General features: G+C 38.9%; 1 long non-coding RNA gene across 1 annotated transcript; it reads left to right on the plus strand.

Moving 5' to 3' along the window:
* Nucleotides 1–981: 981 nt before the first annotated feature.
* Nucleotides 982–1,927, plus strand: LOC131239422 (uncharacterized). The gene is made up of 2 exons (XR_009168221.1): nucleotides 982–1,214; nucleotides 1,550–1,927. It is a non-coding gene; the product is annotated as an uncharacterized LOC131239422 (long non-coding RNA).
* The last annotated feature ends 9,029 nt before the right edge of the window (nucleotides 1,928–10,956 follow it).

Below are 10,956 nucleotides of genomic sequence, written 5' to 3' on the forward strand. Positions count from 1 at the left end.
CTTCAACTCTATTGTGGTAATAACTTGCAACTCTCACAACCAAATCCTCATGCCAGATGCACACCTGATATTGTTTTTAAGTTTATTCTGAGTACTTGCTTCCTTTGAAACAAACTGCAGTTTATAGTTGCTATTCATGTATGGTTGTTGAATGGATGTCTCGTAGATGATATTTTCTTCTTCTGTTTCCAAAATTGCAGTACCATATATTAGTTGAAAGATATACAAACAAGGGAAATTGTTGCTGCAAAAGAGATATTAATAAGTTTTTTTTTTTTTTTTTTAATCAAAGGAGGTATGGTGTTTTTCTTCTATTGTTTACTGTAGTCTATAATCTATTAATCGTACCTTATGACCGGGAAAGTCGTTTTAGTGCTATATTCATGCTTATGAATATGGTGGCCCTTTTTTGTTTTGTGTTTTGCAGGAAGTAAACGATGTAATAGATGAAATTACAAGTTTAAGAAGACTTGATCATAAAAACGTGATTCCTTTGAAGGAGATTGCAACTTCTTCAGGTTCCATTTGAATTTTCACATTTTCCTTTTCTTCTTTGCTTAACTAGTGGCTCTGATCCTACATACATGTTATCGAGACTAACAAATTGTTCTTCAGATTTTCATAGAGAAATTGACAAGGACGATCAAGGAAATCCAGGTGTGTTTCTCAACATGGCATCCAATTTTGACCTATGAGATTGTGATGGGATTCAAGGGTGTTTTCATTATTTTAATGGCCTAAAAAAAGTCCATTCCCTTCATTAAACTGACCCTTGGAAATTAGGTATTTACCAATTTTCCTTGTCAGTGCTATTTGAAACAACTATTGGATCGGCTCTGTTATTGCCATGCTAATCAAGTGCTTCATTGTGACATCAAAGGTTTGTCATCAAATACTTAGTTGGATCTTTTTCTTGGTCAGGATTTTATTTTTGCAGCTTCAATCTCTATTCTACGTGTATTTGTGCAGCACACAACATTCTCATCAATAATGAGGGATGTTTAAAGCTTGCAGATTTTAGCCTTTCACGCTAGTGCCCCAGTGATGACATCAATGAAGTTAAAATTGAGGTTACTTCTTTGTGGCACAGGTATTGCTATGCCTTTGGACTTACCGGACACCCCTAGATCCGTCAAAGGTATCACTTTTCTAATAGTGTCGACACCCCTACTTTGGAGTTACTGGACAAAATGCTAACTCTAGATCCGTCAAAGGTATCACCTTTCCAACTATTGAACTTATTTTGATTTTTTTTTATTTTTTATTTTGTCAGATTGATCTAAATGTATATCTCTTGTGGTTGTGACTAGTGGGAATTTGGACTTCATGCGCCCAATGCTTATCATAATTATGAGCAAGCTTCTTGTTCTAAAGACAGTTCTTTGAAACTTGTGATTTCAGTGGGCTCCATGAATCTCTTCAATTTATACATTTGCTAGCTTCTTTTTGCACTTGGCCTCCATGAATCTTTGATCCTTTTATTGTACATTTGCTATCTTTCATTGTACATTATGATTGACCAGCACCTTTCTGTCCACTTTCGCAACAGAACTCACTTAACCATCTTATATCAAGAGGCGCAGTGTCATTTTCGGGGTAGATTACAGGAAAACTGGTAGTCAGTAGCAGATAGCATGTCATATTTTTTTATGCCATTTGATTCAGGTCAAATGATGTCTACAAGCACACTGAAAGCTGTGGAGTATAGAGGAAAATGACCTTTAAATTTTCCTTACTGAATTCAGGTCTTCCAATCCAGAACATTTTCAGGAAATGGTCCATTGAAGTTCGGTACTGGTGGACAAATGGTATGGGACTGCTGAACCATGGGTCACTTGTACAAAATTGAAAACCGAGTATATTATACATATTGTGTATCTCCTATAATTCCATTTTAATGAATAGGTCCAATGAAATTTTCTATGCACGTCTTTCTTTCATATGCCTATTTCCATTTTTTTTTTCTTGTGTAGATCAACTTTTGGTTTGTGTAATTGAATCAAATTATGGTTGGCTGGTTCAATGTTCAGGTGCTGCGCTGGCCTTGCACATGTTTAAATCTACTCCCTTCTTGTTGTTTTAACTTTTAAGTAGAATAACCAATGATGAAAGTCCCACCAGATCAATAGCTTGTATTATCGAAAGGTGGGCGGCATCTCTACCATTGTCGATCAAGCATTATATAGAGCCACACCCTGATCCATAGCTCAAGTGGTAGACTAAGTGAAAGATACCTCATTTCAACACTGAGGTCATGGTATCGATCCCTAGTGGGGGTGGCTAACAGTGAAGTGTGAACTGACAGTGGGGTGTACTAACAAGCTAACAAAAAAAAAAGCATTATATAGAGCCTTTGCATGTATTGGCAACCAATTTGGTAACGTTGTATTGCAATTTCCCATTCTAATATTCGAGTCAATATTGCCTTTAATTTATTTTTTTAATCACTTGGTTCAGTTGTGAGCCATGACCAAGAAAGCTGGTTTCTGAGCCTGGGTAGAAGTTGAAGTTTGTTGTCCGGTGTGCCACGTATCATAAAACTTTTTCTAATCTTCCAGTCAAAGCTAACCCCAAGATGATGTGTTGGTGGTGATCATCACACGGTTCAGTTGAACTTCTGTATGCTTTTTAATTTTTTTTAATTTCTTTGAATGCTAGGACAGCCAAAAAGACACCTTCTGACAACCGGTTGGAGTTTGTTTGTGGGTGCAAAACGGCTTAGAGCTGGTGATTCTGTTATATTTATTCGCTAATCATTTGACTACTGAAGGTACATCAATTCAGGAGAACTACTGAAGGTACGTCAATTTTCAAATATGCCATTGTCACCCAGGTGAGTTGCAGGAGAATGCTACAGCTACTCAATGATTCTCACGTGCACTAGAACTCGCTGACTCAGGTCGAAACTCAACTGAGCCGACCCAACAAGATTTTGAGCCAAGTCTCTAGAGAACTTGCTTGTGAGTGCAACTTGGTGCTGAATCATCGAAGCACATCAAGTCAGCGAGCTGACTCAGTTGACCCAATGAGATTTTGAGCCGAGTCAGTAGTGAACTTTCTTGTGAGAGTGACTTGGTGCTGCATTGACAAGACTAATTGGGTCAGTGAGCTGACTCAGTCGACTCAATGCAACTTATGGTAACTCAAGCCAAGTTGCTCATGACCTTACTGAGGAAGCAAACATCTGTAACAAGCACTCCGTTGCATTGCATTTTTTTAGTAGTGCGTTTGGTTACACCACATGATATTTCCTGATTAATCAGGTACCAATATCATGAAATATCATGATATTGGTCCAACCAAACTTATCCGATGGGGATCCACATTGGCTGTTGGGATGCTCAAGAATCTCTCAGATCTGAGCCCTTTGATCTTTGACTATTTTTCTTTGAATGCGGACTATCTCTGTATTTCTTTCTCAGCAGTCTATTCTTAGGTCATTGATAGATGGGATTTTCCAATCTTGAAGATTGATGCATTCCCCATCCACTGTGGGGCCCATCAGATCAAGGTTTGGATTATTGATCCATGGGCCTACGTTTATGGAATACTGTCTACCAGCAAACCATAACTTTGCTGATGCGCAGAACCCTAGAATTTCTCAATTTTTTGTTTTCAAATGCTGCAGTTTGTAAATGTGATGTAACATTTTGGGTTTTATGTCTAAAATTTTAGATTATGCATGTTGTGCTGTTGTGAGAATCCAAACGACAGTTTCTTATCTATTTGTACTTATGCAATTAGAAACTTATTTCAAGTGCTGAACTTCGTAGTGATATTAACAGTTCCGGGTCAACTTGCATTAATGTTTGCAATGTTTAAGCTTTTTTGCATCTTAATTTGGTTGGTCTTGCTTAATTGTATAAACATGCAGGATGCCTATAATTGATAAATTTAAAGACATGGGAACAGTTGTTATGGGCAAAATAGAGTCCGGTAGTTCTAGCCGTATATTGTGACGAAAATAAAGTAAAACGTGTTGGGCCTGGTGAAAATGTCAGGGTTAAATTGTCAGGAGTTAAAGAAGAGGATATTCTAGCTGGTTTTGTTTTATCAAGTGTTGGTAGGTTCTTTCATTTATGATATTTGTCTAATTGATTATTCCCAGTATATATATTCAATGGTAGGCTGTTTGGAGAAGTTGAAATGGTTTTTTTTTTTTTTTAAAATAAATTTATATTGAACAAGTAGCTTGTCTTGTTTAGCTGTAAGATCGGTATTCTACATGTGATTGTGTATGCCTGCTTGTGAGGAATTTCAGGTTTAATTTGTAATAATTGTCTGCATCACATTTTATCATGTGCAATCCTGTTCCGGTACATGAAGTTGAAAATTGTTTGTGTTGCCTATGCCTCAAGTACTTTCTAAATTCATCATTTTGAAGAATTTAAAGAAGGTTGCAGAAAAGCTTCTGTTCTAGACTGTAAGTTGGACAGCACTAGTTACTAATGTGTCTTTAGCCAATTTTCGTAGATTTATTAGATCATGAAATAATGAGGTCTTTCTGAATGTAATGTATTGTTTTGGGATGCCTGGAGTGTGAATAAAAGTATAGCTTTTCCGATGCTCGACATCTACTTGCCTCTTTTCTTTTCATCTATGTAAATATGAACATATTCCGTCACAGATTTTGTTTTCAATCCCCATTTGAAAATAGCATGAGATTCCTTGTTGGGGACAAATCTATCGCTTAACGAGGATTATTTGAAATGCCGTCGGAGTATATGTATTCACATGCATGCACGTAGACACTGTAGAAATGGAATGTGCACCTTGATACAAGCTGTAAGAATTGTGGACTGTATTGTGAAATTTACATTGAAACACATTATTCTTTCTGATTGGTGGCCATCAAATGGAAGATTAGAATAAACAATTAAAATTCCAAATTCAGCAAGCAAATGCAAACTAATTAGCATTTATGATTGTCTAACCAATCTGATCTGAGGCTGGGTCTGTCTAAAGTGGGGCCTACATTTTGTATGGTTTAGATTGGGGTGCATATGTGCCAGGCATACTGTAGCTTTGTGCATGCGTACCGTTTGTCTGCTCTACTAGAGTATCAATATGGTCCTTACTAATAGAATGTATTAATGTACTAGTCATGCATATCGGTTGTCAACAGGAGCATTCCCTATTGGATCTGTAAGTGCTAATGTAGAATATGGTTAGCCATGATCTTGTTCCTCTTACCCAAGTAGTTACTATTAATGATCAACTTCTTGAGCTTTTAGAAGCATTTGCAGGAGTTGAGTTAGGGACTTAAGAATATTCTCCAAGGAAGTGAACTTAATAGCCCATAGTTTCACCGCAAGGTGAGTTTCAAGCTTTGGAATGCCTTGGGAGGATCAGTTGTTCTTGTACACCTTTCAGTATACAACAGACCAATGACATATGAGGAAAAAAAATCTAATTTGATGAAAGGATAGTAAGGAAGGTTGGGTCTGATTGTCTCTCACATGTGATCGATATCTTCTTTCTCCGAGATGAGTTCTGCAGTTCTGTCTCTCTGATGAGCAGGTGCAGCTAGGGATGGCCAGCTTCCGACCAGAATACTGAAGGAAAATCCCCTTTGAAGTCATGGCTCTATGGCTCTTTCTGTTTTTATTTTCTGAGAAGATGATAGAAATTTTATTGAATGCCAGAGATAAACTAAGTTAAGAGCATACCAACGCAAGCAGAACAAACTCGACTTGGTCAACTCATCCTTAATGCAATAATGTAAGTCCAATTGCAACCTCCAAACAGCTATGAGAATTAGATATGATCCATTTCTGATGTTAATCTTTGCATTTTATCTGGAGGGAAGCATCAATAACATTAGGAACTGACAAACTTCTCTAAATGTCTGATTTTGGTGTTACTATCCAATCATCTAATTTTGGTTGCATTTTGAACTGACAGAAAGGACTCCTGTTTTTGGTGTTAGAGTCAGTTTATTTAAATTCAAAACTCTCTTTTTTTCTTTTTTCTTTTTGGTGAAAGCAAGAATCTGAAAGATTCAATACTGACAAACATCGAATGTCAATTCCTTGGAAAATTTCTTGAACAACGAGAAAGATGAACCTGCTTTGGCTAAAATTTTAGTGAAAGCTCATCCAATCTTATTGCGATTTGAAACAGCAAAACCATATTACAATTGTTTTTATCATAATTGAAATGAAAAAGAAAATGTATTTTGATTGAAAAATCACCCAAATCTACCAGTGAAAATTGCCATAAGAATCCATAGAGACTTACAATCTCTTCTATACCAATCCTTCATCATCATTAGTATTATTATTATTTTGTATATTATTGTAATTAAGTTGTGGTGAATGCAAGTCTTTGGACATTTTTAAGTATGAATAAACACCAACCCTGATTTCAGCAACATATGCTTTTTTGAAACAAAACAAAGTGAGAAATCAGAAGAACAGAGAAGCATGATCTGTGGCAGGGGAGGGCAAATGACAAAGGTGGGTGGTAGGTTGTGTGGGATAGAAACACTCGGGTTATCTGACTTCACTAGTGGGAGTTTTCTTGTGTTTTGAGTGTGTGGAGATTTTGAGTTGCGGAGGGACTTTGGATGGATGGTAATGAAGGGGAGAATGCATCTCAGAGTGGGTGGCTTATGTCAAGGCGGCCTCGGCTGCCCATCCCTTTTAGGCTCTTGTGGTGCTTTTAGGCTTGTATTCTTTTCTCTTCTGCATTTCCTAATAAAAAATTTTGTTCTCTAAAAAAAAAGAGAGAGAGCGAGAGATAGGGGGACTTCAGATGGATGCTAATGAGAGTGCAGAATTTTGAGCCAGATCATCATCATCATCACCACTGTTTCTTATGGTATGGTCCACCTCATAATTGATATAACCACAGTTTCTGATCCAAAACTGTATTCTACAGTAACCACAGTTTTCAGCAAAAATCAGATGGATTTATAACCACAGTCCTTTTCCAAATGCTACAAATATGATATACAGAAACACATATAATACTGAAACAGCATACCACTTAATTCCACCAGTTGTAGCTATTGCAATTTTCAAATTTTGAGCAGTAAATACAGGAACTCCCTCAAGCCTTCTTCTATATTCTGTGGGATCATCTTAAGAAGCTTCTTCGCTGCTTTGACCTGAAAAAGAAGCAAATCATTCCATATTAATGGTACCATATAACAAGAGAAGCTTTGATTCTTACCTTTTTTCCGCTAGGAACAAATTGAAACATGTGAGGCTTTTGTAAACAATGTTGAAACTAGACCAAGGAAAATGATCATATAGTGATAGTCAACACAAATGAGTACATAAAGATGATGCAAGCAGATATATCATGTAATTAGCAATTTGGTAACTGAAATAAATTTGTTTATGGAACACAAAGCCTCATTTTCTAAAAGACTCTAATTGTCCAAAAGAAAATAAATAGTCCTACAAGTCTGCACCGTTCAAATGCCGACTGATACTGCGGTAAAATTATAAAACATATGCAACTTTGCATAAGGTATTCGTTACACAGAGACTTGCATATCTAATTCAAATGGGTTTTGAACTCCTGACATAGTTTTGTTGAACCATTGTTTCTTTTTTCTTTTCTTCTTCTTCTTCTTCTTTTCTTTCTTCTTTTTTTTTTTTTTTTGACAAGATTGCTCACTCCATTTGGAAACTGTATATGCTAATGAGTCAACTTATACGATTTTTTTTTAAAATGAAAAAAAAATTATTTTAATGTACTTAGATAATGCATGGTTTGTTTTAAGATAAATGTAAGTGGTTGTTTTAAGTTATTAAATTTGAAGAAAAAACGTCAAACTTGTGTACTAGTTGCAAGTTTCGCATGTTGGGACGCACGTACGTGGACACAAGCTCCAGCGCAATCAGGTGTTGCGCATGGCAGCTTCCGAAAACGGAAACGGTTTCGGATACACGCTGGCAATCCGCGTGCTCTCCCTCCTTTCCATCTTAGCCATCCAGCCCGGTGCAATCCTAGCCCTCTATTCCCTCAGATCACAACCCTTCATTTTTACCTCCATTTTGGGTTCCCACGAAAAGCAAAAGGCGGGGAGAATCTTACCATTTCGGGACGTGGTTTGATCTCGGCTGCTCAAGAGCCTTATAGAGACTCAACCAGCGTACCATGAGCGTTGGATTTAGGGCATCCAACAGCTCCCTTCGTGAGGAATAAAGACCTCGTGAGAAAATGTATTCCCTCAAATCAACTGTTTACCGTGGTGTGGTTCATTTGAACATTGTAAATATTTCATTTTTGGGCTCAAGCCCTAAAATTATCAGGGAAAATGTACGTACGGAGCGGATAAAATACATAAATCACTGTGGACCTCACAGAGTTTACTAAACTACCATTTCCATAACAAAAACTTAAAATTACCAATCTACCCTTCTACAAACGACAACCATTTATTATTATTCTACGTACGGAATCCCACTCCATTGCATGTGCACTAACTCTAAATTACCAAACTACCCTCAGGCCCACAGTGATATTTGCTTTTTTACTGAGGCTGAGCTTTATGGGGCCCACTGTGTGATGGACATCCACCGCTTGATTTAACCGTTGATCTGCTCTAAGCTATGGTATGGGTAAAAAATTAGCTGTTATCAGAACTCAAGTGGGCAACACCATTTGAAATTATGAAAATTCATTTCTATATTTTCTCAAGCCCGTGTGTACTTGCTTTTCATTCATTGGTCTTGAGGCTTTTACTGGTAAAAGAACCCATCTTACACACCTAGCCATTGTCACACGTACATGAGATCTAATCCATCCATCGGGCAGGTCCAACCGTGTGGATGGACCCTCCGAACTGTGGTAGAAGAATATTTCCATGGCCCCCCTGATGATAGGCCTGTTCATTTTCCGGCAGAAGTAACTTCTGACGGTGGGTCCCATCACATGGACGACTAGGGTCTTGCAGACACGTGCTGGGGGAGTGGGATTCTGAGTAGTAGGAAGGTCGATCTCTGTGCAACCTGTCTGCTATATAAACGCAGGGAACCACACCTATTAGGAGTAATGGAAGCTGCCATCGCAATCGCAGAACAGTTGCCGGCACCGGCAAACTTCCGCCACCATATGAGATTATTCTTTTCTTATGTGGGATTCTTAAGATGGAAAAATGTGTGTGGCCCACTGCGTTCGGACGCGGATTTCCTGCGAAGGCGTTCCTTTCGCAGGAAGTTCCTGCGCTGGAAACATAGGTGGGGCATGATGATGGATATTAGATCCAATCCAATCCAATCCATCAATGGCACTGCTATATTGATTTCCTAACCATTAAACAAGTTGATGTTAGGTCCCACATGCTGGTTCGACCAGATTTTATTTTCTCAGATGAATGGATTAGATATCACACTCACGTGCCATGCTAGCACATGTGTAGTGTATGGAAAGCTCAGATCACTCACACATGTTCCCTATTGGTACGTTGTGGAAAATGTTGTGGAAAATGCATGTACGGTGTATGTTCCGTCGCTGTACAAGGGGTTGATGCCGGTGCTGGCGACCATCAGCAATGTGGAATGGATGAAACACATACATCATGGTGGGGCCCACAGAGCGCCGACCATCAGCAACCGGGCTAGTGGCAGGGGAGTAGCCAATCCGTTTCCTCAAATAACACCCCTCATGCTCTTGAACTCACCGTTGAGTAGCAAGTCATCGGTACGGATTGTACCCCACCTGTCCTAAGCTGGGCACAGGCAGGGGCTCTGATAGGCCACTGTGATTTATGGGATTATCTACCTAACACATACACCGCAGTGGGTCGAAATAACCTATGGACATCAATACAATAAAAAAGTGTGATATTTCCAAACAATATTAGTCGTGAATGGTGGGTTTTGCAGATTCTACTGTTAATCCAAATGTGATATTTCCACACAACATTAATCGTGAATGGTGGGACGGTCCATGTGTAATAAACATGACCCTAAGCCTGACTAAGGTCCTTCCAAGTCAGACATTATTGTCCACTTGAGCCTCTAATAGGCTTCTATTTTGAGCTCATGTCCTAAAATAATTTATCAAAATGGTAGGTCCCACAGACAGCGTTGATAAAAACATGTATACAATGGTGGGTCCCACGGATCTCCTGCTGGGACCGTTCATCTCCCGTCTCTAGCTATGTCCTGGCGGTGTAGTACCCGGTCCGCCACATCACCTTGCAGGCAAGGCATATGCTGAAACTTGTGCAGTACATTGTAGTCATGGAAACGGTGGGGCCCACCATGAATATGGCTTGAAACGAAAATCAAGCCCGCACACTAATGATTTGGGCCACATAGAGGCCAACGTGCAAGTGATCCTCTGACAGAACGTGTGTAGCCCATCTGATTTTCCCCACGGTCTTGATGGTGGAACCTGTTTTTTCAACGGTACTGATTTCTTAAGCAAGTGGGATGTCGGTGGGGGAGATGCTGTAGGTGATCATTTCTGCACACTATCCCAGTTTGGTTCCCATAATGTCAACGGTTTGGATTGCAAAGTGGGCCATGATTACATGATAAGAATAATTGATGATATGGGTAACGGAACCGACGGCTACTGGAATCAGAAAAATCCAAACCCTTTGATTGGTGGTCAAAAGATATGGAGCTTTAGACGCATCAAGGATATTATAACCACTGGATCATCAACGGCTGGGATCATTGGACCATGGCCCCGTCCGATCGAAACCACGAACCCGCAAAGAAAACCTGCCACCCGACCGTTGCAGAGTTAGTGATTTGATGTGTCCCCTCCAGCCCATTTTCAATTCAGACGCGGATTGGCTAGTGTACCAGCCACCAGCTATAGGATCATTTTATTGTATACTGTTTCATCCATGCCGTTCATATACTGTTATAGATCATTTTATTGTATGATACAAAAAATGAGGTATATTTAATAATCAATGAACCACATTACAAGAAACAGTGTTGAATGAACGTTGATCATTAAAAAGTTTTTGGGGGCAATAAA

This window comes from Magnolia sinica, chromosome 3, assembly GCF_029962835.1.
Source record: "Magnolia sinica isolate HGM2019 chromosome 3, MsV1, whole genome shotgun sequence".
Taxonomy (NCBI): domain Eukaryota; kingdom Viridiplantae; phylum Streptophyta; class Magnoliopsida; order Magnoliales; family Magnoliaceae; genus Magnolia; species Magnolia sinica.